Genomic DNA, 21,723 nt, shown 5'->3' on the forward strand with positions numbered 1-21,723 from the left:
AGCCACAAATAAGCTGATTGAGCAGCGTTTGATTTGAAGAGATTCTTTTTATAACCGTATATGCCTCCCCCAAGAGAACCAATAAATAATGTGGCCATTCTGGCAGGGCTGGCTTTCTATAGCTGCCCCCATCCCCGGGAGTCTCTGGCCCCCACCAGCGGCTTCTCCTGTTTCAATTTCCATGTCCTCTGGCTTTTGTAACTCAAGGAGCCCCTGAGCTTGGGAACAGCTGACAGAGAGCTCCTAGTGGTGGCACCTGGGGAAGGAAGGGGTGGATGGGCACTGACTTGCCAGCTTGCTCTGGGGCACCCTGTCCCTAACTGCTATGAGTCATTTGAAAGGTGAGCAGGAATGTGCCCTGGGTGAGCAGAGAGGAGGGGAGGGGTATTTTCAGTGCCAAACCCGGGCAACATAACAGGGCTAGGATGGAACGGGTATGAGCCTTGTACAGGCGAGAATCACAGACAGCCCTGTTGTCTCTACCGATCATTACCTTAGAAGGAAGCTGGCCTCGTCACCAGTGGTCATCCCCCTAAAAGTCAGTGGCCATTGCAATGTGTTTGAGAGATACTGCTTTGCATGAAGGGGCACCGCACTGGTCCAAAGGGTGCTGTGTTGAGATCGGGGTGTCTAGTTTCATGGCAGGCAGTGTGTGTTGTGTTGCATGTGGGGTGTCTCGTTGCATGCCGTAGGCGCAGGAAGCATCGCATAACTGCATTTAGGCAGACACATGGCTAGACTGCTTACACAGTTATTCTGGAGAGTTTGTGGAACCTCTTGAATACCTACTAAGCCCAGACTTTCTACTTTCCAGATGAGGAACCTAAAGCCCAGAGGGAAAGCGGAAGTGGAGCTTGATACCGGCTCCTTCCATATTCTCAGGGTGCGCAGCTTCACACCCCTGCAGCTCCACATTGTACCTGGCCTAGGGGTGGGCAGTGTGAGCATGCGCTGTGACAGGGCATGAGGAGACATGGGTGAGGAGAAGCTGCAAAGGAACATTACCTCTCTGGCTCAGTCTCTGTCTCCTCCACTCTCTTGTTCTATCTACCATCCACTCTACAATACCTCCCTGGGTCCTTCCAACACTATTGACTTTTCCTTCTGGCCAGTGTAAAACCTTTACTGACTTCACACTGGGGGGTGGGGGACAGGAGAGAGGCTAGTCGCAGTTAGTGACTGGAAAGAACCCACAGCCATGCTCCTGCATCCAGCTGTCCTTTTATTACTGTGTGCTCGGATGGAAGGAGCCAACCATGTCACCAGGGAGTGCCTGGCCGTGCTGATGCTCCTGGCAGAGTATTACTGTAGCCAAGAAGTCTTCAGGCTCTGATTTATTCCATTGCCAAGTGCCGGGTGGAAAGTTCTGAGAACAGTGCTAGTAGAAATGACAGCACGCACAAAAGCAGAGCCCTGGCTCCGAGGGGCGTCTTCCCTCAGAGCTCTGGAATGACATGCATCTGTTTATCTCCTGCCGTGCCAGCCCACCAAAGCTACCCAGTCCTGCTTCCCCCCATGGACTCAGCATGCCGTGGCATTTAATAGATGTTAAAAAATAGTAACCTCGGAGCCCGTGACTCTGGTGCTCCTGTCACAAACGCTCCTTCTTGGTAAAGCCTGACTGGCTGAGCTAGAGACTCTAGAGAGAGGCCAAGCCAGGTGTGGGTTGGTCCTGGCTCATATGCTGAGGTCACAGTGAAACGGATGAGACTGGAGTGTTTGAACACACATGTTTAGCATATTTGCCCTTTTCCAAACAGGAAAATGGCTCTGGATGCCCCATTTTCTTCTCTTGTGAGCAGGGCAGGCTCTCTCAGTCTAGGTGTAACTATGTCTGTCCTCTGGTGGAGGGCATAGGGCACATGGCTGGGAACAGCAGGTAGAGTTCTGTCACTCTCTCTTCCTTGTCTTTGCAGTTCTGTCACTCTCTCTTCCTTGTCTTTGCAGGGTGAGTTCTAAGATTGTTCAGCTTCCCAGACTGGTGGTTAGTGTGGAGGGACTGGGGCTTTCCTGCCTGTCTGCGCTGTGGCCTTTTTTCTCTTCCTTCTTGTGGGGATGGCAGAGTGGAGGAGGTAGGTTAAGAAGAAAAAAAAATATATATATGACATAGGCTTGTCTTTACCCACAGGCCTGCACAGAGGATTTCAGCAAGGAGCATCTGCAGTCATCTTTCCTCTTGACTGGAGTCTCCTGATGTTCTGATAGTTAGGGGTGGAAGACAAGTTTCCTGTGACTCATTTTACCTCCACTCTGCACCTGCTTCTTGATGTAGTTTGCTTTGGAAAGGTCCAGGAAGCAGACCTGGTCAGTGGCTATAGGTCAACACGGCCTGGCATTTCCAGCCCTCAGTGTTGATTCCCACAGAGAGCTCAGGTGCCCTGGGAGATGCCAGACCCCTTCTAGGCTTTCCTATCTCTACCACAGCCCTGTGAGAAGCCTGCTTTACCAAAGAAGAAATGGAGGCCCAGAAAACTTAATTCCCCCCACATGATCAGCAGCAGCAGATTATATTCTGGGGATTATAGATCTGGAATTGTTCTGACCAGCTAGTAACCAGCTGTCAGAATTGCCCCTAAGCCTTGGCTAGACAGGAAGGTGGACCACCCCACCAAATGTTCCTCCCTCTCTTCCTCTTCCTTCATCATTGTGTATCTACTGCCTTTGATCTTCACAGCAACACACTGTTACTTGAGTCATGCTCCTGGGAAAGGCAGATGGAGATCTGGGGGTCAAAGAAAGATGACAAGTCACGGGGTTGTCAGGAGTTTGACAGGAGAAGCCTCTAAGCACAGGCCTGGGAGACCAGAAATGCCCATTTCCTAACAGGTCTTGTAGCCTATCAGAGAGGAGGATGGAAGGAAGGGGAGAAACCTGAATGATTACAGAATCAGGCAAGCCACTGTGCTGGAGTCTGGTACCCAGTGTGGTGCTTATGCTGGTTTCAGAACAAGCATTCCTATCAGCTTCTGTGTCCTTGCAGCTAGGACTGGGAGGGAGGATAGAAGACATGGGCCCAGGAAAGTGCTTGGCCAAGCAAGGCTGGGGTACAGCTAAAATGTGATCTCATCCCGGTGTGTTGGTCAGCTTTTCATCACTGTAACATATCTGAGAGAAGTCAGCTTATAAGAAAGGTTTGTCTTGGTCACTGCATTGGAAGTTTTCAGTTCATAATCATTTGGGTCATTGCTTTGGGACCTGTGGTGAGCCGATACATCATGAAGGGGGTATGTGACAAAGGTGAGACTGTCCACTTCATAGCAGCCAAAAACAGAGGTATGGGGTGGAGTGAAGGAAGAGGAAGATGGAGAGGAGGAGGGTCAAGGGATGGAATCTCAGTAGTCCCTTTAAGGTCATTCCTCCAATGACCCAACTTTCTCCTCTCAGGCTCCACCTCCCAAAGATTCCACTGTCTCCCAGAAGCATCCTGGGGATCAGTTCTTAACACATGGGCCTTTGTAGGGGGCACAGAAACCATAGCAGCCAAACACTGAAGCCCTGTGTTCAATCCTGAGCCAGGATGTCTCTTGACTGCAAAGGACATGGGAAGTCAAGTGTAAAGGTGCTGGGTGGGAGGGGGCAGGAAGCCAAGGGGGGAGCCAAGTTTCTGAGGAGTATACAGGGGTTTCTAGCCAGAGTTTATAAGAATCTCTTGGATATTGAACCCATGTGGGATCTATCTTCCTTTGTGTTCTCAGGCACACCCACACCTTCAAGCCTCCTCCAAATCCTATGAGATCATCTTCTCCTCTTCCTTCTCCTCCTCCTCTTTCTCCTCTTCCTTCTCCTTATCCTCTTCCTCCTCTTCCTCTTCCTTCTCCTCCTCCTCTTTCTCCTCTTCCTTCTCCTCCTCCTCTTTCTCCTCTTCCTTCTCTTCCTTCTCTTTCTCCTCTTCCTTCTCCTTATCCTCTTCCTCCTCTTCCTCTTCCTTCTCCTCCTCTTTCTCCTCTTCCTTTTCCTTATCCTCTTCCTCTTCCTCCTTCTCCTCCTCCTCCTCAGCCTTGCTCTCATGAACTCTCTTTTACAAAGGAGGCCAGTGAGGCACAGAGAGACAATGACAAGGTCACACAGCTGGGAAGTCTACACCTGGGATGCAAACTCTTTCTGGGGTTTCAGAAGGTCTAAGAGGATTCTCCTCCCACTTCTCCTCCAGTTCCCCTTCCTGTTTTGTCTCTTAAGTGTGTGCCCTTCCTTTATCTTCAAGGCCAGATCAGGGGAGTCTAGGGGGATGAAGTCAACAGAAAAATCATAGACTCCTATGATGTATGAGCACCTCTGAGTAGTAGTGATGGTGGTAGTGGGGTGTGTGTGTGTGTGTGTGTGTGTGTACGGTGTATGTGGTCTATGTTGCCTTATGTGGTATATATGTAGACTGTCTGATATGGGCAGTGTGTGTGTGGTATGTGTATATGCATGGTATATGGTATGTGGTGCGTGAGTGATGTGTATATATGTGATATGTATGGGGGGATGCATATGAATAGTGTGCGTGTATGTGAGTGGTGTATGTGTCTTGTATGGTGTGTGTGTGTGTGCATGGTGTGTGAATGTGTTGAGAGGAAAGTTGTTCCAGGAAAGCCTTTAGATCTTGGCCCTCAAAGGTCACCCTGCCCCACCCTTTCTTCCTCTCTTATTCATTCTCAAACTCTTCATGGCTAGGCTTCTGTTACGAGTGTGAAGAAAGTGCCAAGCCTGAGCTCACCTGAGGCACTGTGCCAACTTGATGCTGAAGAAGCAGCTTTGTGCATCCCTGACACCTGTGTCTAATGGGAACTGGGGGTGGGAGGAGCAGAGCAGAGCAGAGCTGGGGTTGGGTGTGGGTTTCTCAGCCCTCGCATTCTCTGCCTGCTCCACCCTCCTGACAAAAGGGAGCCCCATGTGAGTCATGGCCTCAAGCCCGCCTCACCTGTCCAGCTCTTTTTCTATCTGCCCTTGACACCTCTTCCTCATCCGGTTCATCGATCACCTGTCTCAGAATGAATCTGGACTTCCTTGCTGGACCATATTGGGCTTCTCCTGTGACTGGCTCCAGTGTGACTTGTTCAGTCACACGTGGCCTACACACAAACAGATTAAACAATATATGTCCCCAGGAGCCAAGTGCGATGGCTGGGTGCTGTGCACTGGTTCTTAGAATCTACCAACGGCACATGGAAAATATTCCAAACAAAAGCTGCGTTTGTGCTGATCGTGGGCAGACTTTTCCTCGTTATTCCCCAAAAGATATACCAGAACAAGAATTACATAACATCTTCCTGTGTTGTTTGTTATGAGCCACCTAGAGGTGGGTTAAAGTATTGTCGAGAATGTACATAGCTTATACGCAAATAACACTGCTTACAGAAGAGATGGACCACCTCAGATCTTGGAGACTGTGGGAGTGCATGGACCAACTCCTAAACCAGTGACTCTCACCCTTCCTGATGCTGCAACCCTTTACACAGCTCCTTGTGCTGTGGTGACCCCGGCCATAAAATTATTGTTATTACTACTTCATAACTGTAATTTTGCTACTGTTATGAATCATAACGTAACTATCTGATATGCAGGATATCTGATATGGGGCCCCTGAAAAAGGGTCATTTAACCTCTCTCCCCAAAAGATAATGACCCACAGGTTGAGAACCACTGCCCTAAAGTTACCAAGGAACAAATGCATGTGTGACTTAGGGTTGTTTGCAGTTAGAGTAACTCTAAGAAAGTAATCTTTATTTACACGAGACTAGATGTCCCTTTGTAGCCCCTGCTGTCTCAAGACATACAGCCTTTGTACCTCCCTTAAATCTTCCTGTCATGGGCTTCCTACTGCTGAGGTTCCAGGCAAGTGCAGAGGTCAGTCCTTACAGCCAGTAGGAAGTGTGTAATAGAAGGTCTGTAGTAAGGAAAAATTCTGTTTTGCATCTGAGCAGCAAGCGGTTGCTGACTGAGAACCCAAGAGTTCTCTGTAATCAAGATATCAATGTTGGTTTTTGCCAAGCTAGGCTAGCTTGAAGACGGAGCAGTTTGAGAAGCAGAGTAAATCCTAAAGCTAGGACAATAAGACAATCAGCCACAAAACAATAACTGAGATTTATTCCTTCGTGGTAGCTGGCCAAAGGGCAGGCTGATATGTGCTGTTGCACAGGTCGAACACTGCACAGCTCCAGAAGTGTTCTTTGTAGAAACCACCGGCAGGGTAACGCAGACATTTCACAAAGGAATGACTGTGTTTAGGAGTCTGCCAATGCGCAGTGAAATCCGTGAGACGGAGACTAACCCACAGAACAAAATGGTTGATATTAATAGTGCTTGTAGTTTGTCCATATATCTGTGCTTCCTGTGGCTGCTGGACAAATCATTTATACAACTCCCTCATGGATTCAGCCATTTTAAAATGTTCATTATGAGACAATTATGGATTCACAGGAAGTTGCAGAGTGGTGGACAAGAACTTATAGCCCTTTATCCAGTTTCCCCAAGTAATGTCTTACAGAATCAGAATGATGTCAAAACCCAGAAACTGGCATCGGTGCTTTTCAGAGGCCAGTCAGATCTCATGTCACACCAACTCCTCCTTATGTGTACAGGTGTTCCTTAAAGTGGGATAGATTGATTCTCAGATGAACCATCAGAATCAGAATTTTGTGTTGAAAATGCCTTCAGCCACCTAGTCCCACAGCATACACTAGCGTGTTTCTTCTCATAGATTGCCTTCTTCCTGGGAGCTGCACCCCACTGCCCAGCAGACAGGGTAGGTGCTTCACATGGCAGCTTCACAGTTTCACTGAAACCTTGGCCTCACTGCTTTGGAGCCTAGAGTGAGGGAGCACTCAGAGTGGGGCATGTGTGGTGAAGCAAACTTGTTCACTTCATGGTTCCCAGAAAACAAGAGGCAAGAAGAGGTGCAAGTCCCAGTATCCTTCAAGTGCACACCCCCAGTAGCCTCATTTCCTCCCATGAGGCCTCACTCCTTAGAGTTTCATCACCTCCAAATAACATCTTGTGGCAGAGACTGGGTTTCAACATGTGAGTCTTTGCAGGACATTCTAGATGGGAAGTGTGTGTGTGTGTGTGTGTGTGTGTGTGTGTGTGTGTGTGTGAGAGAGAGAGAGAGAGAGAGAGAGAGAGAGACAGAGAGAGAGACAGAGAGAGACAGAGAGACAGAGACAGAGAGGCAGAAACAGAGAAAAGGACAGAGATTGATAACCTGTGAAAATTCCAAGTCCTGTTCTCAATCCAGCTCTTCCACCAGCATGCATCTGAATAGTTTTATCACAGGAACTGGTAGTATGTTTTGTACTTCAGATACAATACTGCCCATTACCCATCACTGACTTCCTACCCCTCCCTAGATGAACCCCCATAACTACTAATCTATCCTCAAGGTCTGTATTGTCACTTTTGAAAGTGTTATATAGATGGAGATTCATCTTTTCATCTTTTTCTGAACAATCAGTCATTTAAAGTATAGCCCCGGCTGTCCTGGAACTCACTCTGTAGACCAGGCTAGCCTCGAACTCAGAAATCTGCCTGCCTCTGCCTCCCAAGTGCTGGTACTAAAGGCATGCACCACCACTGCCTGGTTGTTCTTTCTACTTAAGAAGATAGACTTTCATTGCTCAGTCCTTACGGCTCAGCTCCTTGCAAGGTCTTTGGCACCCATAGCTCTAACTTGGGGTTAGAGGTTCAGCCCTCTGTTTTATAAAGTCATTCTTGGCCACCTTCCTATAATCGGCAGAAAACCTATAGTGAAGAACTTGGGAAACACAGAGAGGCATCAAAGGCATTTGATTCTAGAACATTCCTCGTGGAGTATTGTGATGAGCTTCCTGATGGCCTCATGCTTGGGCAAGTATCAGTTGCAGCTCATGCAGCTGGTGGGCCGCCTATGACTACAATCTTTTTGCCTAACCATTGTTCCATCTTTGTTTTCAAAGTAAGGACCTGAGAGATCTGTCAATGACTTTTATTAGTTATCTTAATATTAAGTTCTAATTTTTAAGATTAGAAGGTACCCAGAGGATAGATAGCAAGCTGAAGGAGCTGGTGGGTGAGCCGGAAAGCCAGGGTGGAATTTTATGAGGCTCTTGTTGTGTTCTAGACACACCTATGTGTGCTGTTTTAGAAATTCCTTCTTCCGTGGAGGTTCTTCTTCACTGCCACCAAGATACACTCCATATTCTCTGCACACCGCATCAGTTACAGTAACTAGAAGCTGTCCGATACATCCTAAAGATGCCCCTTGTATTTCCCACGCTTTACCAGAAGCAAGGACTACCTGCATCACTGAATGCGATTTGCCTTTACCATTGGTATCTCCTTGCCTGGCAACCACAGCTGTCTTGGGTGTTCGCCATGGAAGACTTGGAGAGGAAGTAGACAGAGCCATAATCGGCCGCTTAGCATTTTCAGGAATTACAGATGAATGGAGAGGAACTCATTGTCCTAAATCCCCAGCTGGGTATGAGGTTCAGGAAATTCCCCCTTTGCGATTAATAAGCCCAATGATCTGGTGAGCTTAGGTCTCGGGTGACATAATATAATTGGCCTATTATCTGAGAAGTCTGGGCCGAATTGCCATGACCTGGCTCTGAAGGGCTTAAACACAGACAGGGATGATTCAGGCACCAGTGAGCTGTTAAGTCTGCAGGTCTCAGAAAACACTCGGGAATGTGATCAGCTTGATGAGTGAGGCACATTGTCACCTGTAGGAGGATATTGTGTCGGCGTGTGTCAGTGTGGCTATGGCCTCGTGGGGAGAAGTTACAATCCTGGTGTTTCAACTTGGCCTCAACACTGATGAATAAACCACAGCTATTTTATAAGCAAAACCCTCCAGTATTATATTACAATATACAATCATATATACTAGACTGGTTAGTTACAAGTCCCACAGTGGGAATGGGGAACACCGGTCACTGTGTGATTGATACTATGGTCAAGTATTCCATATTGTGTCATGTGTAAACGTTGCTCATTAAGGCAAATGATTGTTATGTTATGAGAATTGCTCTGAAATTGTGTTGGCCCCTTGAAAATTGGAAGATCAGAGTCCACATTTGACTTTTTTTTTTTAAGGTTAGACCTTGAAGCCTTTAAGCCTGAACTCAAACACAATGCTGTTTAAGTTCACAGATAGGGCAGAGAAACCTGCCGCTGTGCCAGAGCCACTGGACTAGAGCCATGTGACTGAACTTTAACTCACATAGCACGGCAGGCTTCTCAGTGATTTGGGAAATTTGGTGGTGAACGGTGCAGTGAGCTTTTGTTCTTCTATGGTCTACTTTGGAAACTCCCTCTTGTTAGGTCAGTGGGGTGAAAGATGAACTCGTCCTGTATCCTTATTGCCATATCCAAGGAACCTTGGTCCTAACTGAACTGTCATTGTTTGAGGTAAGAACACCTACCGTGGGACACTGGAGATGTGCGTTTTCCTCGTCTTGGCATCGTCTTAGACACCAAGCAAAGGCTTGCATGATCACTCCACAGCCCAGACAGCTATGAGACCCTAACGTGAATTGGGTCCTAGAGCCCACTTTGCCAACAAAATTTGACCTGAACTGCCTGCAAGTTATCTATAGATTTCTCTCATTTACTGTGGACATTCATATTTTCCTGCAGGAATATTTATTTACCTGTGAGTTTGGGAGGGGAACAACACAGTCGTGGCATACACATCTCATTGTCTTTCTTTAATGGGAAGAATTTGATGATAAGCTTGTCCCAAGAATTTGCAGAAGAAATTGTGGACCTGAAATACACAACACATATTTATCTCCCTGCTGCATAAGCATCCTCTTTCTTGGGGGTTGGGAAAAGTAGAGTAAGGGACGGGTTTGGAAGATAGCTTGCAACTGGATGGCTTGGCTTGTTAGGTGGACTCAGTCCTTTATAACTGACAAAGTCTAAGGTACAATGTAGTGTGCTTACCTATAAACCCAGCCCTGAGAAGGCTGTGAAATAAGGCCAGCCTTGTCTACATAATGAAAACCTGTTCAAACAGACAGCCACAGAACCTAAAGTAATGAGGCCGTGTTAAATCCCAGAATTGCATGCTTCTTCTGCCTGTCCTATGTCAGAGTCAGAACATCAGCTACATACACTTTGTATTAGAGAGCCTGGACCGAGAAGTGAGCTTCCTGATGTCCTTTCCTGAGTATTCCATGGATTTCTGACCACATGGGAGAAGAAACATGAAGCGGTTGGCTCATTGTGAACTAGATTTCTACAGGAGCGAGTGAGGGCTTTATGGAAAAGCTGGAGTCTAAGTTCATGTTCACTTCTTAATTCATAGTACATTCATCTACCCAGTTATCGCTACTGTGAACCTTTCATGATAGAGAGAGACAAGAGGCTTAAATTCAGTATTTTTCTAGACAGTGTTTCAAAGAATTTAAATGATATGAACAGATTTGAGAAGAAGATTTCCATGGTCTCAAGTCAGTCTAGAAAGGGAAGAATTATGAAGAATTAAATAGAGTCCAACAGGCTTCATTTGCACAGCCTTTTCTGAATTCTTAACAAAGTCATACACAGTAAGCATCCAGAGAAACACTAGCATGAGGCCCTGGGTGTGTGCTTTGCTTCCTTCTCAGCACAGACAGCTTTTCTGTGAAGCTGTAACAGTTGAAGAGAGATTGATGGAGGGCGCATAGAGCTGAAGGACGCTGTGTAACCATGGGGAAATTCTTTATCACGTCCAGTCTTGTGTATGAAGGAACTTCAGACTCTTTCTTACAATGGGGCAGGGAGTACACATGTCATGTGGGACAAGAGCAAAGGGAGTGTGGTCTGGGGTGGGAGGGGTCACCTAATCTTGAAAAGTAACAGCCCTTGGGAACAATCTTCACTGAACCTTTGAAGTTCCTAGGTAGGCTTCCTGCTGGTGTCAGACTGTATGAAGCAGAGACCATCACTACCCTCTGGCCTACTAGCATCTTGAAAGCCAAGCATTCTCATGACCCATGAGTATACAGAGAAGGGAGGAGTCCCCTGCCTGCCTGATCTCACACTATGCTAAAGTTACTTCTAGAAAAATCAGTAAACATGCTTGTCATGTTGTAAAATCACTGTTGTCCGGTGTTACATCGTCAATTTTCCCATGAAGATACAGCCCTTGAAACTCTCCACAGGGCAGCTCTGTGGTAGAGATATAATGATGTGAAGGTAGGTTCTAGGTAGAGAGGAGCCTTCTGTTCTTTCTTTCTTACATGTGACACTAATGAGACCCTTGGCTTCTTCCTGCCACACTTGTTATCTGGAGCCCTGGTGGTGATCCTTCCTAGTCTGTCACTGAGTTGCTCTATTCTGTATCCTTGACTTTGCTGTGCCCTGGTATCCCCAGAGGAAGACAAAGACTTATAAGTATTGATGGAAAAATGCCTTGTCAGAGTGGGAATATTCCTGGCATAAAAATGGCAGTCACTGTGAAATAACTATTCCCTCAGCTGCCACTACAACAAAGTGTGTGTGTGTATGTGTGTGTGTGTAAAATACATTGTCAAGCAGACAACCATTTCTGAGAGGATGGAAACCCCTTGGCTCTACTATGCTCCCGACACTTGCGGACTTGACCAGAAGGTCATAGCACTTGTGGAATGCATACATGATTGACTCACAGCCATTGAAAGGAAGGAAGAAACAAGGGAGGAACAGAGGGAGGATAGAGAAGACTTTGACTTGGCAGAACAGAGCATCATCTCTGTTCTTTCCTTACCATGGAATCCATTGTTTCCAAGTACAGCAGGTCCTGTGCACCGATGGGTTCTGTATCTAAGTACAGATCAGAAAACATTTGAAAAGGAAAACTGCATTGGAACTGAACGAGCTCAGACTGGTTCTGGTCATTGTTCCCTACCCAGTGTGGTGTCAAATGATTTAAATGTCCTTTCTAGTAGGTATTTTGAGAAATCTAGAGATAATCTGAAGTAGGTAAAAGGATGTGAGCTAGTTCTGTATAGATACCTTGGCTGGTCTTCTCTCTCTCTCTCTCTCTCTCTCTCTCTCTCTCTCTCTCTCTCTCTCTCTCTCTCTCGTCTGTGTGAATGAATTATATGATTGTTCAGGACTTTTGGAACTTGTCTGTGATGTAGCTTGACTGTAGACTTTTTCCCCAAAAGCCCATGTGTTGAAGGCTCGTTACCAGCCAATGGCACCACTGGGAGGTGTTGGGAACATTAGAAGGAAGGTCTGGGTGTGATGACTTGGGTCCTTGGCCATGTGCCCTTGAGTGAGGTTGTGTGCTATGGGTCTTTTCCTCCTCTCTCTGATTCTCTGCAGTTATAGCTTCACCAAACTCTCCCTGACACTATGAGTGACTTCCACACAGGCCCCAAAGCAACAGGGACAACTTTCTACAGGCTGAATGCTCTAAAATTGCAAGACAGACCAACCTTCCAATTCTTTTCAAGCTGATTATCGCAGGTGTTTGTTACAGCAACAAAGCTAACATATTTGTGTGTGACAAACGTGGTTCATTACTCCCCCCCTCCCCTTAACAAGAACAACTATTCCCTTTTTGATTTTTTAAAGATCTATTTTTATTTATGTTTGCATCTGTGAGTGTATGTGCACATGTATATGGGTGCTGTACAGGTCAAAAGATGGTGTCAGATCTCAAGAGAGAGAGAGAGAGAGAGAGGAGAGAGAGAGAGAGAGAGAGAGAGAGAGTTATAGGCCACCATGAGTCATCTGATGTGGGAGTTGGTCCTCTCCAAGAGCAACAAGTGCTCTTAGCTGCTGAGCCATGTCTCTTGTTTCCCCTTTGAAAATTTATAACCTATGAGCCCATGTCTATTTGGCGTAGGATAATCCCATAATTTGATGTACCTGGCTAGGTCTACTGATATTGAAATCTCCTGATGATTCAAGACAGTCCAAAAACAAACAAACAAACAAAAAAAAAAAAAAAAAAAAAAAAAAAAAAAAACCAAAAACAAAAACAAAAACAAACAAAAAAAAAAAAAAACAACTCTTTGCTCATCATGAGTTGTTCCTTTTGCTCCTGACTGTATCCGTTTGCTCCCCACTTTTCCTTCCCACAAGGGTTGTGACATACAGGAAAGGGGATCACAGTCCAGAGTAAAGGACACTGGGCTTGGAACCAGGAGATAAGGTCCCAGCAGAGGTACCTACTCATCATGCGATCTTAGGCAAATGGCCTGGCTTTGCAGTCATAGTGAACCCCAGGGCCATGAAAGCTTTCTTCCTGGTAGGATGCTGTGTGAAGCTCAGGACAGGGAGCTCAGAGCTGCATCTACACCATGGCCACACAGCCTCCTCTAGAGGCTCCCAACCTGGTGAGGTCAGGGATGCTTTGTCGGGTAGCCTGAGCTAATTGGGGCTCACATCCTGTTTCACAAACTCCACAGTAATGATAATAACAATCACTATTGTCATGTTCCTTAGCAGCTTTAATCGATGCATTAACTTAAAAAAAAAAAAAAAAATCCCAGACTTGCTATACTATAGCCAAGAGCCAGGGTTTGAGAGTTGACAACAGGCTGAGGTTTGTACCTCAGTTTACCCAGTGTAACATCAAGGAAGTGGGTGGCACATACCTCTACAGCAAGTGGAGGCTCTTTTGGTTCATTGTGCCTAAGAGATGTGACTGCAGTTGTAATGTTATAGCAAAAGAAGCTGAGGCTCAGAGCCAACCTCTGGGTCAGACCCAATTCAAACCTGACATCTACCCAAAGAAGGTAAAGAATGAAAATGAAAAAAAGAAAACGGAAAGAAAGAAAGAGAGAGAGAAGGGAGGGAGGGGAAAAGGAAGAAAAAAAGGGAGGGAAGAAGGGAGGGAGAGAGACGAGAGAGAGAGAGATGAGAGACAAGAGACAGATGAGAGACAAGAGAGGGAGAGAAAGGGACATGACTGAGTGCTCCCAGATATGGTGGAAGAGAAAGTTATTGTAGATAAAGAGGGAGGGATATAGCCAGAGTTAGACGCATCTGGGAAGGATCAGAGTGGTCATGACCCTCAGCCTTGTAAGAAGGGAAGAGGCTGGGGTGGAGGAGGTGAGAGAGGAACCAGGCACAGCATCTAAAAGGACACAGGTACAAAAGGGGCAGGTACCAGATGGCTGGATTATGTAGGGATGAGCCTCCGAGAGAAGGGTAGCCCAGACCCTGGGCTGAAGAGGTCCAGGGTAGAGGGCAGCGTATGCCAGCTACATCCTGTTAACAGGTAGGGACTGAGGGATGCTGGGAGAACATGGCGGTCCGGTCCACTCTGATATGTTAAATTGCTTGTCTCGGCTTTGAGACTTAGCAGGTAACTGACCTACAAAGTCTCCCTCAACTTAGTGAGCCACAGAGCAGGTGAGCAGGGCAGGAGATGACCACCCAGGACAGGAGATGACCACTTCCTTGGAACTCAGCCTGTCGGGTGCAGGAGCAATACAAGCCCTGCTCAAGTGACTTCCAGCTTTGCTCTCTGGATGGACTTGACCAATCAGGTGGCTGAGGCCTCCTCATGGGATAGTCTTGTTCTGCTGTGACTCCAGGTGCCTGGCTTATCATCTGCCCCAAATATAAAGACAGCACTCTATGCTAACTCTTTAATTTCTGAGCACAGGATTGAGTGTGTTGGAGAAAGAGACACAGAACAGTGAACACAATAGACTTTGTAAACCATCTTCTTAGGAACTCCCCAGCAGTGAAGAGAAAGATGACCAGTGAGGCTGATAAAGTCTAAGCATTTAAAACACAGACACACCCACACAGCCATCCTTGCTCAGTGTGAGAAGGGGAACTGGTCCTTGGAAGCCTGGGGCTACCTTGGGTTTTTTAGGATGTGCTGGACTCCGGTTAATGACAGCATGGAGGGTTGGATTCTGGCTCAAAGGAAGAAATGACTATGGTAAAAGAGGGTGTGTCTTATGCATCAACAACTGAGCCATTGTCCTATCCCCTCAGGACACCCCCTTTCCCTGTTATTGGAACCCAGGCTTAGCAGTCAGTGTGATCATGCTGTGCAGCTTCCCGTTTCCAGCTAGAAATGCCTCCCCTCCCTTCCTTTGACCCCTCCTCTCTGCCCCCTTTTCTCCCCTTCATCTCACTCTGACTGGTCCTTCTTTTCTCTTCTTTGCCTCCTCTCCCCTCAGCTTTTAAGCCCCCATCCCACCCATTCCTGTACCCCTTCTGAAGTCCTAATAACCTGCAGGCCCATGATTCCTACATAGAAAACCAATCCTCTCTCCACTTTGGAAGATGCTGTTTCAAAAGCAGCCCTGGCTGAAACAAAAGCCTCAAGATGGAAGGAGCCCAGAGGGACAGAATCATTTCCAGGGCGGAGCAGACTAAGAAAAGGCTCACTCTGACCTCACCTGTCCCTCTGGCCGCAAAGGACTGTTTAACTGGAACATTCTAGACCACACCCAGCCTCCAAACCACAAGGCTCCCTCCTTGTCTTCCTCCTGGCCCAGATCATTTTCCTAGGGGGGTTGATTGTGGGGTTTGTTTCCAAAGCAAAGTATCTCTTCCTTAACACTCTACCTTCCTGTGACAAGAAAGACTGAATCACAATGTGTGATTTTTTTTTCGTTCACCATTTAGTCATCATTGGAGCTTCCGGGTAGAAACAAAGCCTGCTTGAGTTTACAATGGCCAGGTCTCTGATTGGTGGGGAACAGACACACAGACACAACCATCCGTATTCAGCACCTGGGGTAGCATCTCCTTTCTGCTATAAGCCGAATCCCTCAGCCTCCTTCAGAACTTCTCTCTAGACTCATTCCCATTGGGCTACAACTATGCCAGATGCCCAGCGTTACTCGAATCTGGATCAAGCAGAGCCCAGGAACGTATTCTCACACAGCTCCAGTGTGAACACCTTGCTTTGCCAGGTTTGGTTCAGTTATAATGAGGGACAGACCCTGACAGTTTGCTAGCAAGCCTGATTCAAGCTGTAGTTTCCACTGTGAACTCCTTGCTTCCTCCTGAGGACACTGGGCCTCTCACCCTCATCCCTCTGCTTCCTCCCTCTTCCCACTTCTGGCCATGAGGTTGTGCTTCACTCTGCTGGCACTCCCTCCATGATGAACTGCCTCTCTAGAACAAGGAGGCTGATTCTAGGCAGAAACCCCTCACAACTGTGAGCCAAAGAACCTTTTCTCTTTTTAAGTTGAATGTCTCCAGTATTTGTTCTAGTGACAGAATGCAGACTAACATATCCCTTAAGATAAATCCTGTGCTGGTTAGTTTTTGTCAGCTTGATGCAAACTAGAGTCAGTTTGGAAGAGGGACCCTCAGTTGAGGAATTACCTCCACCAGATTGGCCTTTAGGCAATCTGATGCAGAAGGGCACAGCCCACTGTGGGCAGTGCCATCCCTGGGCAGGTAGTCCTGAATTGTATTTAAAAAGCAGGCTGAACAAGCCATAGAGCATAATCCGGTAAACAGAGCTCCTCTGTGGAACCTTGGGACTAGTTGTCTCGCCTTGTGTTGATACCTATCTGCAAAAGGACTGAAGCCTCTGTGCCCTGCCCTGGCCTCAGTGACTGTTGAACTTCTGGCATTGTTGCTGGGCTCATACAGGCCTGCTTATCAGCCTAGCTGCTGGCCAGCACTCTTGAGGCCCTTTTGGATCTCCATGTGAGCCATCCTCTCGGCCTGTCCCAGCTAAAGGACTTCATGGGGGACTTCATGGCGGATGTGGACTGAGTCTGCAAGCTTCTGAAGCATCCTCACTGGAGAAGATTCCCCAGTTGAGACCGTTAGCGCATTTTTGCCCAAATGACTGTTCCCTGCTTGGTGAGGTGCCTGTTTAACTTTCATATTAGTGTGACATTATAAGGAATGTTTGTGTGAGTAAACCGAGCATGTTTGAAAGGCAAATTTTACGTGGACATCCTAATTGTGAAGCTTATAGCCCATAGACTGTATGCCCACTTGGGGAGGTGGAGTGTGGGGAGTTTGCGCTTATCCCACACTGCTGCTGGGGTGGGTGCTGGGCTGTAGAGAAGCACCAAGACCCTGCTCCTGGGATGGGAAAGCAGGAGCTTGTTCGGGAGTCCCCAGGCCTGTCACAAGGCCAGGACCATGGGGTTCTCAGACTCTTGGACATACAGACACTGCTGGGAATCACAGAAGAGCAGAGAACAGGGAACAGAGTGGGTGTGCCTCCCCCAGGGCTTGGGACGGCGTCTAGCCCGGGGCCAGGGGGAAGAGGGGAACTCTGGCTCGACCTAGAGGGGATGATTGTCTTTGGCTTGACGGAGGCAGGCTTGGTGGTGGATATGGTTGGGAACCAGCACAGAAAGGCCTTCTACAGGATATTAGGCTGCGGCTCTGTAGGTGAAGACCTTTTTCATGGCTCCCCATGGCAGATCTTGATGAAAAGAGACAGTTCATGGTTCTAGACAGTTTATTGTCATGCGGAAAATGGCTGTGTAAAACCATACCCCACTTCTCAGGGTGGGCCTGAGATTAAATACCTTTTGCAGAGAGGTACCTCATTAGCATGGAGAACTCTGTTTGGGCCTGTGTCACATCTCTTTTATGTGACAAGCATGGCACGTATTCCAAGTCTGGAGTCTGGCAGGGAGCTGGGAGTCACCTAAGCCTCAGGTGTGTGCCCACCGAGTCTCTGGGTCATGACCTGCTCTACTTTACCAAACTTCCTGGCATGGTTTTACGACCCACAATAGACCATGCTCTCTGTCATTGTGGTGTTTATTATAGCAAGAGAAATCAAACCAGGACATATCCAGTGTCCTTTCCCCAGGAACTCAGCTATATCTAGACAGGTGCAGGGATGGCTTTATTTAACTCCTTTATCCCCCCCGCCCCCAACAAAATGCTTACTGGAAATCAGCACCCAAGAGATATACTAGCCCAGGGGCTGATGGGATTCCATGTGGTGGCATCCCTTGGACAGTTAAGGAGAGAATAGGTGGGTACTTGTGGGTCATTTGTCTCTAGAATGAAACTATATATTGCTTCCATGTTGAAAAGGCTTCTTTTATTAAAACAAAACAATTTTGAGCCTTAACCTCTCAGTTGGGTGTATGGAAAAATTTGATAGAAGGGTCCTGGAAATGCCATGATGTGGCACAGACCTGTGAATCCCAAAACAGAAGTACACTCCTTGGCTTTCATCTCCGAGGACTTCAGAACCCTTGATGTGGCCACTCCAAGTAACACAGATACACCCTCCCAAAGATCTCAGGACTGTTGGAAAATGTGTATGTTTTTGATGTTTTAATAAAGCTAGCTTTGATATCTTGTCCCCTTTAAAACTGAATCAAAATGAGTTAGAATCTTTGAACAAGATCTACTTATTTCAAGTGTGTGTTAGTCAGTTGGGGCTGTGTGATGCTGTGATAGACAAGCATCCCCATAAGCAGCTTAATATTCAAAGATTAATAGTAAACCTCACATCTGCAGGATATACACTCTAAAACCTCCATCAGTCCTCTGAAACCCTAGTCAGCACTTGTTATGGCTGAAGTGTCCCCTACAGGCTCCTATGTTTGAATACATGGCTCTATGGTCCTTTTTTGGAAGGTTATGAAGCCTCTGAGTGGTGGGACCCAGCTAAAAGAAGTAGATCTTTGCAATGCAGGCATTGAATTTATTGTCTGGCCCCACTTTCTATCTTACCTCTGCTTCCTGCTCTACTCAGATGAGACTAAGTAGACACCTACTCCTGCCAGCTCTCTTGCCACATCTACAACCATGGGCTATATCCTTCGGCCATGAACCAGAATAAGGGTATCTTCCTTTAAATTGATCCTTGTCAGATATTTGGTCACAGTAATGAGAAGGTGACTAGTATAGGAGTGAACCCTAGGTACGATATGTGTTTCCTTATATGCTGTAGAGTTTTGCCACACGGTACCAGAGTTAAACTTTTTTTTTTTTGTTTGTTTTGTTTTTCGAGACAGGGTTTCTCTGTGTAGTCCTGGCTGTCCTGGAACTCACTCTGTAGACCAGGCTGGCCTTGAACTCAGAAATCCGCCTGCCTCTGCCTACTAAGTGCTGGGATTAAAGGCGTGCACCACCACCGCCTGGCAGAGTTAAACTTTTAATGTCTGGTTTGTGCTACTACTCCTGTGCTTTCTGGATGTTACTAAGAAAAATAATGTTAACAACTCAAGCACTGTGAAATCATAACCATCCGCCTGATAATCAAGATGGTTACTAAATTACTAATGGGAGGGTAGCAAATACAGCATGGATGCTTCAGGTGAAAGGATGATGCATGTTCCAGGTGGAATGAATGAAGCAAGATGGTACATTGTTGAAGTAATAAATTAAAAACATCCTCTGGTAAAGCTGACTATCTAAGCTGTATTGGCTTTGCCTAGCTCAGATGCCATATTTTGTGGCCAGAGGCCACGTGCACACCACAGCTAGAAACGGCCAGCCAGAAACACCAGCCCTGCCACCCATGAGACGCCAGCGTGGGAGATGGCTCTACCAATATTCCACGCTGTCTCTGCAAGGCTGGGCATTGCCCAGACCATCCCGCCAACCACTCGGACTTGGTACAAATGAGACTCTAATGCTTAGATTATCCAAAGGCTTATATATTTAGTAATGATCAATAACAAGATGCCCTTACAATCAGAAGTGTAACCCAATACCCAACCTAGATATACCAACTACCTTTGACTGCTACAGACAAGTGAACATCAGCCTCCATGTCCCCCTCTCTCATTCTCTCTCTCTCTTAGCTCCTCCTTTTCCTTCTCCTCCTCCTCTCCTTACTCCTCCTCTTCCTCTCCTTACTCCTCCCACCTTAGCTCCTCCTACAGCTTGGGGATGACAAGCAATTTAGGATTTACAAGTCTTTTTTTTTTTCCTGGAATTTTCCACTTAATGTTTTCGACTGCAGTTGGCCACAATTAACTACAAGTTCTAAAAAGGTACCAGTAAGTAAATGCAGCCTAGTGTACTAACTGTTTTTACTGCACGCCCATATGCATGGTGCCCTTCTCTACTTTAACCTTATTTCAGCACCAGGATAAGCAGGCACCATTCTCAGCTCTGCCCATCCCCTGATGGAGTTGCCTAGGAAGAGATCTGATGACTTCCAAATTGCACAGTCTGGGCGGGTGGGGAGTGAGATGATGGTGCAATTTGGTGGAATGGACTGGAAGCCACAAGGCTGGAGGTTTTCTCTTGTTAGTGCTTGCCCATAGGCGCATCATCTAACCTATCCCAGATCCTGTTCCTTTCTTCATGGCTGCAAGTGCAGGAGGCAGGGGTGGCGAGTAGAGGGATAATTATGCCCCTTAGACTTTCCTGGGAGGAATGTTGTATGGATCCATATACAGCCAAGCCAGGAAAAGTGAAATTGGAATGAAAGGGAAGAGAAGCATTTTAATAACAGGGTAGAGAGCACTCTGGGATTCACAGCCAAGAGATTTGTATCTGTAGCAGGGTAAGACTACAGGTAAGTGAGCCCTGAAGAGCAGCGGTTTCAACTCAACAGTGAATATTGCTCTCTTAGGGGAAGAAGCCCCAGGTGTGTAGTAGTCTCTGGGGTTCCTTCAGTTCTCCATATGTCTTAAGGTTCTGGAAACAGCGGAGCTCTGAAGAGCTAGAAGGTCCCAGGGCGCCGGATAAAAACCGGGCGATGACCAGGCTAGCCCCAGCTTCTCATGAGAAAAGCTAATTGTTTTGCTTCATGTAGTACCACCAGAAAAAGCCCTGGGGCTTGCCACAGTCACACAGAGAGGGAGAATTTGTCTGTCTGGTCAAGTCTCTCTCTCAGGTTAGCTTTATGATAGACAGAGCCTGCCTGCACACTTGTCTGCTCTCTCCTGAGAGGGGAGGCCAGACCAGGAAATAGTTACAGAGGCATCTGTACTGTGCTCCACCACCCACAAAGCAGCCAGCCTCTTTCTCTGTCCACCTGCCCATGGTCCCACATGTCTGACCTGAACTCAGTGTGCCTGCTTAGGTAGTGGGTCCCACGGTGCCTTGATCTTCCACAACAGGGAAGCCCCAGGGCAGGCGGTGAGAGGCCAGTGATGCAAGGCACAGAGCAACGTGCTGCTGCGGGCTGTGCCTGCAAGCTACTGAAAGCAGGAACATCAGTACAATGGGCCCAGCCTAGCCAAGCGGGTAAAATGTCAGGGCACTGTAACCTCTGCAACAAGATGGTGTGAAACTCAGTGAGACTCATTTCAGCTAGATCGAAGTTCTTCCCTGACCAAAGACTATGGTTGAGGTCAAATGATTCTCTCAAAGATTCATTAGTGGCTTGAACTGATGGGGGTGGGGCTATGCAAATAGCCTCGGACTTAACACTTCGCAGGCCAAAATGATTGCACAAGCCGCAGCCATTATGTCCACATTCCTGCTAACAACAGCGGCCGGGTCGACAACCAAAATGGTAGAAAGGAAAGGCACTTCTCCACGTACAGTCGCTTCTGAAAAACTGCGTATGACACATGTGACGTTTCACTTTATTCTGGGTGGCCTCACACCCAGTTAACAAAGTATCAGTAAGTTAAACCAGAATATAGGGGTAAGTAAACAGGTAGCTTGTCCTCCATTAGGGTGGGGAGCCCTGAGCCAGCTGCAGGGGGGTGCACTCAATCATCAGTGTGTTCTTATTTCTCAAGGATGCAGGAGCTAAGGAAATAGAGTGGGGGAGGGGCTACATATAGGCAAGGGGGGAGGGATAAGAGGAAGCCAGGGTCCAGGTCCAGGGAAGTATGAATGAGAGATAAATGCCATGCCAGAAGGAGGGGGGGGGGGGCTATAAGATCGCTCCAGCTGCTGACTGGTTCC

At 47.1% G+C, this 21,723-nt stretch overlaps 1 long non-coding RNA gene across 1 annotated transcript; it reads right to left on the reverse strand.

Moving 5' to 3' along the window:
• Nucleotides 1–6,080: 6,080 nt before the first annotated feature.
• On the reverse strand, nucleotides 6,081–21,254 carry LOC143433883 (uncharacterized). Its single transcript, XR_013070212.1, has 4 exons — nucleotides 20,865–21,254; nucleotides 11,693–11,748; nucleotides 9,612–9,727; nucleotides 6,081–8,681 (listed from the first exon to the last, which is right to left on the reverse strand). It is a non-coding gene; the product is annotated as an uncharacterized LOC143433883 (long non-coding RNA).
• Nucleotides 21,255–21,723: the final 469 nt, after the last annotated feature.

This window comes from Arvicanthis niloticus, unplaced genomic scaffold, assembly GCF_011762505.2.
Source record: "Arvicanthis niloticus isolate mArvNil1 unplaced genomic scaffold, mArvNil1.pat.X pat_scaffold_1286_arrow_ctg1, whole genome shotgun sequence".
NCBI lineage: Eukaryota > Metazoa > Chordata > Mammalia > Rodentia > Muridae > Arvicanthis > Arvicanthis niloticus.